At 44.2% G+C, this 12551-nt stretch overlaps 1 protein-coding gene and 1 long non-coding RNA gene across 8 annotated transcripts in view; one reads left to right on the forward strand and one right to left on the reverse strand.

Moving 5' to 3' along the window:
• ASTN2 (astrotactin 2) overlaps positions 1-12551 on the forward strand; it is a 1055774-nt gene that overhangs the window by 793699 nt on the left and 249524 nt on the right. The gene's annotated exons all lie outside the window — the stretch shown is intronic.
• The window catches only part of LOC129478962 (uncharacterized), a 67190-nt gene that overhangs the window by 29953 nt on the left and 24686 nt on the right, over positions 1-12551 (reverse strand). For all 5 annotated transcript variants that reach the window (XR_010120193.1, XR_010120190.1, XR_010120192.1 and 2 more), the window contains one exon: positions 1069-1245. This is a non-coding gene — a long non-coding RNA (uncharacterized lncRNA). The remainder of the gene's footprint in view (positions 1-1068; positions 1246-12551) is intronic.

The raw sequence follows: 12551 nt of genomic DNA on the forward strand, positions 1-12551 counted from the left end.
ACTGCCCTGTAAGTCCTTTGTGCTCTGCTTATTCATCCTTCACTTCTCCCTAACCTCTGGAAACCACGGATCCTTTTATTGTCTCCATAGGTTAGCCTGCTGGCAGTCAATTCTAGTCAGTATATCTAGGATGGGAAGTTCTAAAGGGGATGGGGAAATTATGGCCAGTTTTGAGAAACAGCTAAATCTTAGCATAAGTGAGAAAGTGATCAGAAATAGCAATGCAGTGATTTGAATGTCCAACTTGAAGAACCCAAGGAGGGGAAGAGACTTACTGAGGTCACACAGTAAATTAGAAAATGTTGGAGTTCCCTTGGATTCTCTTACCTTTGTCTCTTTACTCTTTTCATGCTCTGTACTTTTTCTGTGTGATTTCATTCACACTTGTGGCTTCTATTACATTGAACTATATGATATTGCTGACATTTGACTTACAAAGTTGCAATTTCATATGATGTTTTCATTGGTCCATTCTCATTTGTATGGTGAAAAATCCCAATATATGCTAAAGGTGGGTGAACTCAGGGGTGTGAATAACATTTTTAATAAATAGATTGTCTTTTATATGGAGGCTTTATATTTCAAAGCATAGATTTCCTGGTTTAAGCCAAATGTCCTGAATTCAAAGCCTGGCTCTACCACTTACCAGCTCTGAGGCCTTGGAAACAAATGCAAATTGGATATAATAACTAAGCTCACAGGTTGTTGGGAAAATGTAATGAGTTAATATGACTAAAGTACTTAGGGTGTTGTGAGGAGCAAGACATAAAAAGAACCTAGAACAGTGCCTGGCTTGTAGTAAGTACTCAGTAAATATTATGTAATTATTAATATTCTCTACTTCAATGAGAACATTGCTTATGGTTGTAATGGCTGACAGCATGGGCTTCAGGATTAGATGGCTTGAGTTCAAGTCCTGGTTCTACTACATTTTAGTGAGTGACCTTGAACAGGCTATTTTACCCTTCAGACCTCAGTTTCCTAATCTATAAAATGGGGGTAGGAACAGCAAAACTACTACATAAGGCTGACGTGATTAAATGATATAATGTATATTAAAGTGCTTACCACCCTCTCAGTAAATGCTGTTGTTATGCTTCTTTTCTAATAAAATGACAGAAGTTGGTGGCTTGAACCCAGGACCAAATGCAGGCAACTTTGTGTAGTGAATGTTTCTGTTCTTTGGGCCTCCTAGTCTATGCAGAGTTGTGAGGACCAGCTTCGTGTCTCAGGACCCTTCTGGATCTGAAATGCCAAGAATCCGTGCCAATGAATATGCTTGTATGCACTTCAGAGCCCTCTAGCTTCTGGGATATATATGTAGTTCAAGGTTTCTACTTCCCGTTGGTTGGCTACTCCCTAGTTGCTACCTTTTCCAAGCAATTTTTGACATGACTCACCTCACTTGCCTTCCTGTTTTGTTTGGGAATAAGAAGATGTAAGTCAACTAACACTACCTACTTTTCTCCCTTTATGTGTTTTTACACATGCTACTTAATTATACATTCTTTGATTTATAAAAGAATGACCAATTAATCACCTTCTCACTGTCAGGTTAGACGGGCATGTCTTGTTTCTTTCCGAAGGAATGGGGCCTCCAGCCCCTGTGCCCTATCTCCTATGGCTACCAGGGAAATGGGTAATTGGAATCTTCTGCGGCCATTATGAGGAGATATGCTGATGATGGATGGCAGGTGGCCCAGGTAGATCCTATCCAGAGTTCCAGGCTGGGCTAGAAACCTCTATTTCTCCTTTTTTTTTTTTTGCAGACATTGCTATGATAACCTCTTCAATCCTTCCTATGTTCATCAATTCCATCCTGATCAACTACACATATTGTTAGCGTGGGCGCACCATGCTTACAATATATGTTTCCCTATAAAGCTGGGATGTCAACCACTATCTCTTCACCTCCCGTCTCTCTAGGCCTTAGAAGCTTCTTATTTTATATCTTCAAAAACTTCTGGACAAAAAAAGTATCAACCCCACTCTCCTCCAAGCTGTGATCACAGTTGTCTCTAAAAGTGACTCTACCTCCATAGCCCACCCCAATTTCCTTTCACTGGCTTCAAGGTAATTTAGGCTTTTTATGGTGACCAAAAGAGATGCATTTCTGTCATTTCTTTTGTTAGAAGAACACAATAATATCAAGTACACAAGTTTAATCCTTGGCAGAACATCCTATTTTATATTTAAAATGTATTTAAATATAAGTATGTTTATAACTTATTTAAAGCATATTTTTGGGGCCCTATTTGTTCACTATTTTTTCTTGAGGGTAGGGGCACAGAGACGAATCAAATTTATGACCTTGGCTGGGTGCAGTGGCTTATGCCTGTAATCCCAGCACTTTGAGAGGCTGAGGCAGGCGGATCACTTGAGATCAGGATTTCGAGACCAGCCTGGCCAACATGATGAAACCCTATCTCTACTAAAAAAAAAAAAAAAAAAAAAAAAAAACCAAAACTAACCAGGCATGGTGATACATGCCTGCAATCCCAGCTACTCAGGAGGCTGAGGCAGGAGAATCTCTTGAACCAAGGAGGCAGAGATTGCCGTGAGCCGATATTGTGCCACTGCACTCCAGCCTGGGCAACAAAGGAAGACTCTCTCAAAAAAAACAAAAAACACAAATTTATGACCTTGCCATGGAGAAGTTCACAGTTTGATAGGCGAGAAGGACACACAAATAAGCAAGTTTCAAGGAAATGTGAAATTTGTAAAAATTGAATGAGAGGAGAGAGGGACAAAATCTCTCAAGGTGTGGCAGGGTCCACACCTCCTTCCTAGAGTTCAGTAAGGAGGAAGAAGTGGAAAAAGGGCACTTCAGACCAAAGGCACAGCATGAGAAAAGGCTTGTGGGTATGAAATAGTGCATACACTACTCTAAGAAGTTGGCATGTGCTAGATCACAGAGAGGGGTGCAGGGGGGTTGAGATGGGAGAAGAGTCATAAGCTGAAGAACAAAGGAGGTTGAATCAGTGGAGGCTTTAACCAGAAAGTGTGGAATATTCAAAAGGCTCCAAGCAAGAGCACAGAATAAGTTGTGATGTTTTAGAAAGCTGTGAGAGGACATGCTGGAGAAGGCAACATGAGAGTGGGGAGACTAGTCCAAAGGCCATGGCAAGTGCCTATAGAATGGGCCGCACCAGGGAGACAGCAGTGGGGCCAGGGTGGGGAGGGTTTCTTTTTTTTTCCAAGACAGAGTCTTACTCTGTTGTTCAGGCTGGAGTGCAGTGGCGCAATCTCAGCTCACTGCAACCTCCACCTCCCGGGTTTCATGTGCGTCTGTGTGAAGAGACCACCAAACAGGCTTTGTGTGAGCAATAAAGCTGTTTATTTCACCTGGGTGCAGGTGGGCTGAGTCCGAAAAGAGAGTCAGCGAAGGGAGATAAGGGTGGCGCCATTTTATAGGATTTGGGTAGGTAAAGGAAAATTACAGTCAAAGGGGGTTTGTTCTCTGGCGGGCAGGAGTGGGGGATGCAGGGTGCTCAGTGGGGGCGCTTTCTGAGCCAGGATGAGCCAGGAAAAGGACTTTCACAAGGTAATGTCATCACTTAAGGCAAGGACCCGCCATTTACACTTCTTTTGTGGTGGAATGTCATCAATTAAGGTGGGGCAGGGCATATTCACTTCTTTTGTGATTCTTCAGTAGCTTCAGGCCATCTGGGCATATACATGCAAGTCACAGGGAATGCAATGGCTTGGCTTGGGCTCAGAGGCCTGACATTCCTGCCTTCTTATATTAATAAGAAAAATAAAACAGCGTTGAAGTGTTGGGGTGGCGAAAATTTTTGGGGGGTGGTATGGAGAGAGAGAATGGGCGATGTTTCTCAGGGCTGCTTCGAGCGGGATTAGGGGTGGCATGGGAACCTAGAGTGGGAGAGATTAAGCTGAAGGAATATTTTGTGGTAAGGGGTGATATTGTGGGGTTTTTAGAAGAAACACTTGTCATATAGAATTATTGGTGATGGCCTGGATATGGTTTTGTATGAATTGAAAAACTAAATGGAATAAGAGAAGGAGAAAAACAGGTATAAAAGGTCTAAGAATTGGGAGGACCCAGGACATATGATTAGGGAGTGCCTGAGGAGATTCAGCATAGTCCTGCCAGCAAAGATTATTTACTTCAAGAGTTTAGAGTGGCGGTTTGGGGATAGCACCAGGAGATATCAGCTGTGATGGCTTGGAGAAACAGTGTAAACTGGCAGTGTAAACAAGAGCAGGGCATGTATGAGTAGTTAAGAATGGTGAATAGGAGTATGACTAGGCAGAAGATAGTAGGGATGACAAGTTTTTTTGGGGCACAGTCTAAGTTGGTCTGGTGTCTGGAATGAGACTGGGACCTAATAAAAAGGAGCATCTATACAGAAGCTTAAATGGGCTGTACCTTGTAGCATTCCGAGGACAGGCCTAAATTCTGAGAACTGAAAGTGGTAAAAGTATTGTCCAGTCCTTTTTAAGTTGGTGGCTGAGCTTGGTGAGGTGTGTTTTTAATAGACCATTTGTCTGTCACTGAATACTAAGAGCCTGGAGAAATGCTTGGCTGATTTGACTAATAAAGGTTGGTCCATTATCAGACTGTATAGAGGTGGGAAGGCTAAACTGAGGAATTATGTCTGACAGAAGGGAAGAAATGACTGCCGTGGCCTTCTCAGACCCTGTAGGAAAGGCCTCTACTTATCTAGTAAAAGTGTCTACTTAGACTAAGAGGTATTTTAGTTATGTGACTCGGGGCATGTTGAGTAAAGCTAATTTGCCAGTCCTGGATGGGGGCAAATCTTCAAGCTTGATGTGTAGGGAAGGGAGGGGGCCTGAATAATCCCTGAGGAGTAGTAGAATAGCAGATGGAACACTGAGAAGTTATTTCCTTGAGGATAGATTTCCACGATGGAAAGGAAATGAGAGGTTCTAAAAGGCGGGCTAGTGGCTTGTACTATAGCATAGCCTGCCTTTGCTGGTGTGTGGCAATTAGGCCTGGTGGAACTGCCATCAATAAATCAAGCATGATCAGGGTGAGGAACAGGAAAGAAGGAAATATGGGGAAATGGGGTGAATGTCAGGTGGATCAGAGAGATGCAGTCATGAGGGTCAGGTGTGGTGTCAGGAATGTGGGAGGCCGGATTGAAGTCCGGGCCTGGAACAATGGTAATTGTGGGACTTAACAAAGAGTGAACACAGCTGAAGGAGCTGGGGAGCAGAAAGTATATGCGTCAGGTATGAGGAAGAAAATAGATTTTGGAAGTTATGAGAAATGTAGAGAGTAAGTTGAGCATAGTTTGTGATTTTGAGGGCTTCTAAAAGTATTAGGGCAGCAGCAGCTGCTGCACGGAGACATGATGGCTAGGCTGAAACAGTAAGGTCCAGTTGTTTGCACAGAAAGGCTACAGGGTGCTGTCCTGGCTCTTGTGTAAGAATTCTGACCACACTAACCATGCCTAGGAAGGAAAGGAGCTGTTGTTTTGTAAGGGATTGAGGTTTGGGAGATTAATCGGACACGATCAGCAGGGAAAGCACGTGTGTTTTTATGACAATTATGCCGAGATAGGTAACAGATGAGGATGAAATTTGGGCTTGACTGAAGTAATGGGGGCTGTCTGTGAAGCCTTGCGGCAGTACAGCCCAGGTAATTTGCTGAACCTAATGGGTGTCAGGGTGAGTCCAAGTGAAAGCAAATAGAGGCTGGGATGAAGGGTGCAAAGGAATAGTAAAGAAAGCATGTTTGAGATCCAAAACAGAATAATGGATTGTGGAGGGAGGTATTGAGGATAGGAGAGTATATGGGTTTGGCACCATGGGGTCGATAGGCAAAAGAATTTGGTTGATACGGCATAGATCCTGAACTAACTGGTAAGGCTTGCCTGGTTTTAGGACAGGTAAAATGGGGGAATTGTAAGGAGAGTTTATAGGCTTTAAAAGGCCATGCTGTAGCAGGCGAGTGATAACAGGCTTTAACCCTTTCAAAGCATGCTTTGGGATGGGATATTGGCATTGATTGGGGTAAGGGTGATTAGGTTTTAATGAGATGGTAAGGGATGCATGATTGGTCGCCCAGGAGGGAGTAGAGGTATCTTATACTTGTGGGTTAAGGCGGGGGAATACAAGAGGAGGACGCAAAGGAGGCTTTGGATTGGGAAGAACGGCAGCAATGAGATGTAGCTGTAATCCAGGAATAGTCAGGGAAGCAGATAATGTAGTTGAAGTGTCTCGGCCTAATAAAGGAACTGGGCAGGTGGGGATAACTAAAAGGAGTGCTTAAAAGAGTGTTGTCTAAGTTGCCACTAGAGTTGGGGAGTTTTAAGAGGTTTAGAAGCCTGGCTGTCAATACCCACAACAGTTATGGAGGCAAGGGAAACAGGCCCTTGAAAATAAGATAATGGGGAGTGGGTAGCCTCCGTATTGATTAAGAAGGGGACGGACTTACTTTCCACTGTGAGAGTTACGCGAAGCTCGGCGTCCGTAATGGTCTAGGGGGCTTCCGAGGCGATTGTGCAGCGCCGGTCTTCAGCCGCTAAGCCAAGAAGATCTGGGAAGCAGTCAGAGAGCCTTGGGCCAGAGTTCCATGGGCTCTGGGAGTGGCTGCCAGGTGAGTTGGACAGTCCGATTTCCAGTGGGGTCCTGCACAGATGGGACGCGGCTTAGGAGGAATCCTGGGCTGCAGACATTCCTTGGCCTGGTGGCCAGATTTCTGGCACTTGTAGCAAGCTCCTGGGGGAGGAGGTTCTGGAGGAACGCCTGGCCGCTGCGGTTCAGGCATTTGAAAGTTCTTGTGTGCTGGAGATGTGGCTGGGGTTTGTCTCACAGTGGAGGCAAGGAATTGCAACTTTTTCTATTCTTGTACACCTTGAAGGCGAGGTTAATTAGATCCTGTTGTGGGGTTTGAGGGCCCAGCACCTGACGCGGAGCTTCGGGTAACTCTCACAGTGGAAAGTAAGTCTGTCCCCTTCTTAATCAATACGGAGGCTACCCACTCCACATTACCTTATGTGTTTGAGTTTTATTTAATGTCGGGAGCAGACTGGGTAATAAAATGTATTTTGAGAATAAGACGGCCTTTTGACCTTTTAGGGTCTAGGGCTGTAAAGTGTCTCAGGGTTGCCACCAAAGGAGTCATGAACTGGGCTGGATTTTTATATTTGATGAAAAAGAGCCTAAGCGAATTTAATTTTTGGAGTTTAATGTCGGGAGCAGACTGGGTAATAAAATGTATTTTGAGAATAAGACGGCCTTTTGACCTTTTAGGGTCTAGGGCTGTAAAGTGTCTCAGGGTTGCTGCCAAAGGAGTCATGAACTGGGCTGGATTTTTATATTTGATGAAAAAGAGCCTGAACGCTATCTGATTTGGGATAAAGAAAAAGGAGCATTAACCTTGACTATGCCTTTAGCTCCAGCCACCTTTTTAAGAGTAAATTGCTGGGCAGGTGGGGGAGGGCTAGTTAGGGAACAAAACTGTAAGCCGGACCAGGTGTGAGGAGGGGAGGTGATAAAAGGATTATAGGTGGAGGAGCGGAGGCTGAGGAAGAATTGGGACCTAGCTCGGCCTGCTGAGGAACAGCCTGGGGAGGAGGGGAGAGGTCAGATGGGTCTGTAGAAAAGGAATATTAGAAAGACTCAGTGACGCTTGGGGTTGGGACTGAGGGGACAGGTGGGAGGGAAAGAAGGAAGATTGGGATAAGTTGCACTGGGAACAGAGACTAGAGAGGGACCCATGTGTAAAAGAATGCCTGGACGTCAGGCACCTCAGACCATTTGCCCATTTTACAAGAATTATTTAGATCTTGTAGGATGGAAAAATTGAAAGTGCCGTTTTCTGGCTATTTGGAACTACTGTCGAGTTTGTATTGGGGTCAAGCGGCATTGCAGAAGAAAATAAGATGCTTAGATTTTAGGTCAGGTGAGAGTTAAAGAGGTTTTAAGTTTTTGAGGACACAGGCTAAGGGAGAAGAAGGAGGAATGGAGGGTGGAAGGTTGCCCATAGTGAAGGAAGCAAGCCTAGAGAAAAGAGAGAGTAGAGACACGGAGGGAAGGGGTTTGGGGGTTCTTACCTTCCAGAAAAGTGGGAAAGGGGTTGGGGCACAGAGATAAGAGGTCAGGATGTGGAAATAAGGGATGGGGAGCAGAGATAAGAGGTCGGGGTGCAGAAATAAAGGATTGGGGAGCAGAGATAACAGGTTGGGGCACGGAAATAAAGGATTGGGGTGCAGAGATATAAGAGGTTGGGGCACTGAAATAAGGGATTGGGCACAGAGATAAGAGGTCGGGGCATGGAAATAAGGGATTGGGGCACAGAGATACGAGGTTGCGGTACTTGCCCCTCCTCTAGAAAAGCGGGACTTGCTGCTCAGGGTGAAGGAGAAGGGGTTGGGGATTTCTTGCCCCCCAGAAAGGCGGAGAAGGGGTAGAGACACGGAGAGAAGGGGTTGGGGTACTTGCCCCTTCCCCAGAAAAGTGGGACTTGCCACTAAGGGTGAAGGACCAAGGCAGGCATCCCTGCATGGTCTGACACCTCTGAAACCTGGGTGAATAATCAGGCATCCCTGCAATGATTAAACACCAAGGGAAGGCTGCCTTCCCTACTCTGTGACCGGCGCCAGAGTTTTGGGTCCACAGATAAAACGTGTCTCCTTTGTCTCTACCAGAAAATGAAAGGAATTGAAATTAAGAGAAGGGAGAGATTGAAGAGTGGAAAGGAGAAAGTGGTTGAGGGACAGTGAGAGAGGTTGGAGAAGAGAGTAAGAAGAGGCCGCTTACCCGATTTAAAATTGGTGAGATGTTCCTTGGGCTGGTCGGTCTGAGGACCTGAGGTCGTAGGTGGATCTTTCTCATGGAGCAAAGAACAGGAGGACAGAGGATTGATCTCCCAAGGGAGGTCCCCTGATCCGAGTCATGGCACCAAATTTCATGCGCGTCTGTGTGAAGAGACCAGCAAACAGGCTTTGTGTGAGCAATAAAGCTGTTTATTTCACCTGGGTGCAGGTGGGCTGAGTCCGAAAAGAGAGTCAGCGAAGGGAGATAAGGGTGGCGCCGTTTTATAGGATTTGGGTAGGTAAAGGAAAATTACAGTCAAAGGGATTTGTTCTCTGGCGGGCAGGAGTGGGGTTCGCAAGGTGCTCAGTGGGGGCGCTTTCTGAGCCAGGATGAGCCAGGAAAAGGACTTTCACAAGGTAATGTCATCACTTAAGGCAAGGACCGGCTATTTACACTTCTTTTGTGGTGGAATGTCATCAGTTAAGGTGGGGCAGGGCATATTCACTTCTTTTGTGATTCTTGAGTTACTTCAGGCCATCTGGGCATATACGTGCAAGTCACAGGGGATGCGATGGCTTGGCTTGGGCTCAGAGGCCTGACATCAGGTTCAAGCGTTTCTCTTTCCTCAGCCTCCCGAGTAGCTGGGATTACAGGCACCCACCACCACACCTAAGTTTTGTATTTTTAGTAGAGATGGAGTTCCACCATGTTGGCCAGGCTGGTCTCGAACTCCTGACCTCGTGATCCACCCGCCTCGGCCTTCCAAAGTGCTGGGATTACAGGTATGAGCCACTGCGCCCAGCTGGGAGGTTGGTTTTGAGACGCCTTATAAGGTAGAGGGTTAACCACCACTTTTTGGCTAGAAGCACCAAACTGACATGGGAGATACTAGTAAGCCGGGGAAAGAAGATGATCACAAACATACACACACATTTTCTTTGCTTTTATCATTTATTTGGTTTGTTTTCTTCAGCATTCCATGTGAACTTTTAATTCAACAAACATTGACTGCCTTATGTTAAATGCTAGATACTGTGTTTGGCCCTAAAATGGAGCCAGTGGGTAAAAAGATAATAGATTTTTTTTTCTCTAGAAAGCCTTTTCCCACTTCATTTGTTATGGGTTGAGCAGTCATATGACCAAGTTTGTTAATACCGTGGAGATGAAATCCATTAGGCATTAATAAGGACTTCAGAGCATCTTTTTGGAGTCATACAGACCAGAACCATCTTAGTATCAAAAATAACTGACTTGGTATTAGCACCTGAGAATATTTTTTAGTGTAAAAATTACAGTCATTTGAAGTATAGAGTGTGGAATTTAATTCATTGGCTTAGTGACATTCTATGTAGATGTTTCTAAATATCTTAAGTACAGGGTGTTTACCTAAAGTTTAAGATTCCTAAGACATTGTCATAGTTTTAGAGCTAGAAGAGCCCCCTTCCTTCTGTATTCTCATAGCCTTCTGTGTGTATTACTTCATAGCATTTGAACTATAGTAATTGTAATTTTTTGTGTGTCTGTCTTTGCTAAGAAACCACAGATCCTTTGAAGTTAGTCACTTGGTCTTGTTCATCCCCTTTCTTAGTTTCTGGAAGGCACAAGGTATGAAGTAGGAAGTTCAGTGAATGTGTACTGAACTTAAACCTTAGAAAACGTATCTTCTACCCCCTCATTTGGAGATAGGGAAATTGAGGTTAAGAACGAGGAATCTTTTATACAAGTTCAAAAAGGAAAGTAACAAGAGAGTCAGAAATACATCCTAGTTTTTTTTGATTGCTTAATATTTTTGTGGCTGTTTTCTCCTCTTGCCCAGCTTGGTTTGCTAGCTAATTAGCCAGAAGTTGGAAGCATTTACAAGTCGTGGAAATGCAAACTTTCTTTGTTATGAAAACCAGTGGCCATGCAAATGTAGCAATTAAGTACAGAATTTGTTTCTTAGGTGCCTCTACTTATTCAAAAGCTAGGAGTCAACAATGCCTCCAGTATAAGGTTTCATTTTCTCTCAAACACAGGGAGACACATAAAAATGCAAACAAGACATGCACACACATAAGCACATGACCCAAGCAGAGCGGCTGAACAGAATATTTTGGATGAAATCTTGGCATTTATTGTTCCTGTGTGACCTACTAAGGTCAAGGGTACAAGGATTCAAATGGGCTTTAGTTCAAGCCCCTCCCTGCCCCTCCACACTTTTCTGTAAGTGGGTGTTGAGCATCCATTTCAATGAGTAATTTTGAGCACTCAAGGGAGGGATAGAGTAGTTTCATTGTGAAGTTTTCTATCACCTTGGTCCAGCCAGCTAGCATCTCTGGGTCACTGTATCTGCATCTGTGAAACGGATTAGGTTAGATGATTTACAGAGTCCTGTGAAGCTGGAACATTCTATGATTTTCCTCCCCCGGGATCTAATTGGACTCTGGGTGGAGTGTTGCAAGGACAGAAGAGGTAAGGAAAGAGTGATCCTGCATTGACACAGTGCTGGCTTCTGCAGCCTTATGAGGACTCCCTGTTTGATGCTGGCCTTTTATCAGGGTGTGTTTGTGTTCTAACCAGTGTTTGCCTGGCCATTGCACCAGTCCCCATTCTGTTCCTCGGGGTTTTGGGAAAGAGCCAGTGGATGTGGATTCTTACAGGCAGGATTTCTTCCCAAGAACTGCCTGGATGGTGAAACTCATGAAGTCCAGAGAGATTTCCTGTTTTGTTTTCCATAAGCTCAAATTCCTATTTATTACAAAAATCAAACACACACACACACACACACATACACACACAGAGTATGCTCTCTCTCTTTCCATTGCTGGGGTCCAGTGCAACCTTCTTATCTGTGTCACTTTCACCCATGGCCCTGGGTTTCACCTTCAGTGCTGGCTGGAGATGTTACAGAATTTTAAGCCATCAGTAGTTAAGCACATTAATTTTACCAAGGGGGAACCTGCAAAGGGAGCAAGAAAAGGTCTAACGGTCAGCATGACCTCATACAGTTGCATCTGGTTTCTGTCCTCATGAGAGTGCCTCCTTCTGGTGCTGGCTAGAGAATAGACATTTGTTCTCAGCATAGGTTCTGGCACCTAGTAGGAACAGTGCTTTTACTGTGTGACACACCCTGGCCCAGTCACTTTATATGCAAATCGTTTATGAAATGTACTTACACTACAAAAATGTTGCCTGGAATTTGAATTTAACTGAGCACCCTGTGTTTTAATTTACTGAATCTGGCAACCCTACTTGGGATTAATCCCATTGCTCAGAATTGTTGAACAGAAGAGACCTGCCCTTGGGAGTCACAGAAATCTGGGTTGGGATTCTGTTTCCACCATTTACTTGCTGTGTGATCTTGGGAAAATTGCTCGACTGCTCTGCTTCCTAGTTTTCTTATATATAAATGAGGATCGTAATATCTGTATCTCAGGACTATTGTGATGATTACATTTTAATGCACTTACAGTACCATGTGCTGTGCCATTTAGTGTTTCATGAACATTAGCTTTTATTATAATTATTTTTTATTTCTTTGGGTCACGATACTTAACTCAGGTGAAATTTGATCATTCATTTCATTCATCCTTAGGAGAAGATATGGATAAGGACGTGTGGCAGAAATAGTTGGAGACTTTTTGTCAACTTCCAGGAGAAATGTGATGGAAGCTTACACAGGAACGCTCTTGATAGACACTGTCTCATTCTAGATCTGTGTTCTGGATCACTCAGAAGGGAGATCCTAGACTTTATACAAACATGTTCTACTTGAGTCTTTTAGAAAATGCAGAATGAAAAAAGCGACATCTTGGTAATCATAT

Source organism: Symphalangus syndactylus, chromosome 3, assembly GCF_028878055.3.
Source record: "Symphalangus syndactylus isolate Jambi chromosome 3, NHGRI_mSymSyn1-v2.1_pri, whole genome shotgun sequence".
In the NCBI taxonomy this organism is placed as follows: Eukaryota; Metazoa; Chordata; class Mammalia; order Primates; family Hylobatidae; genus Symphalangus; species Symphalangus syndactylus.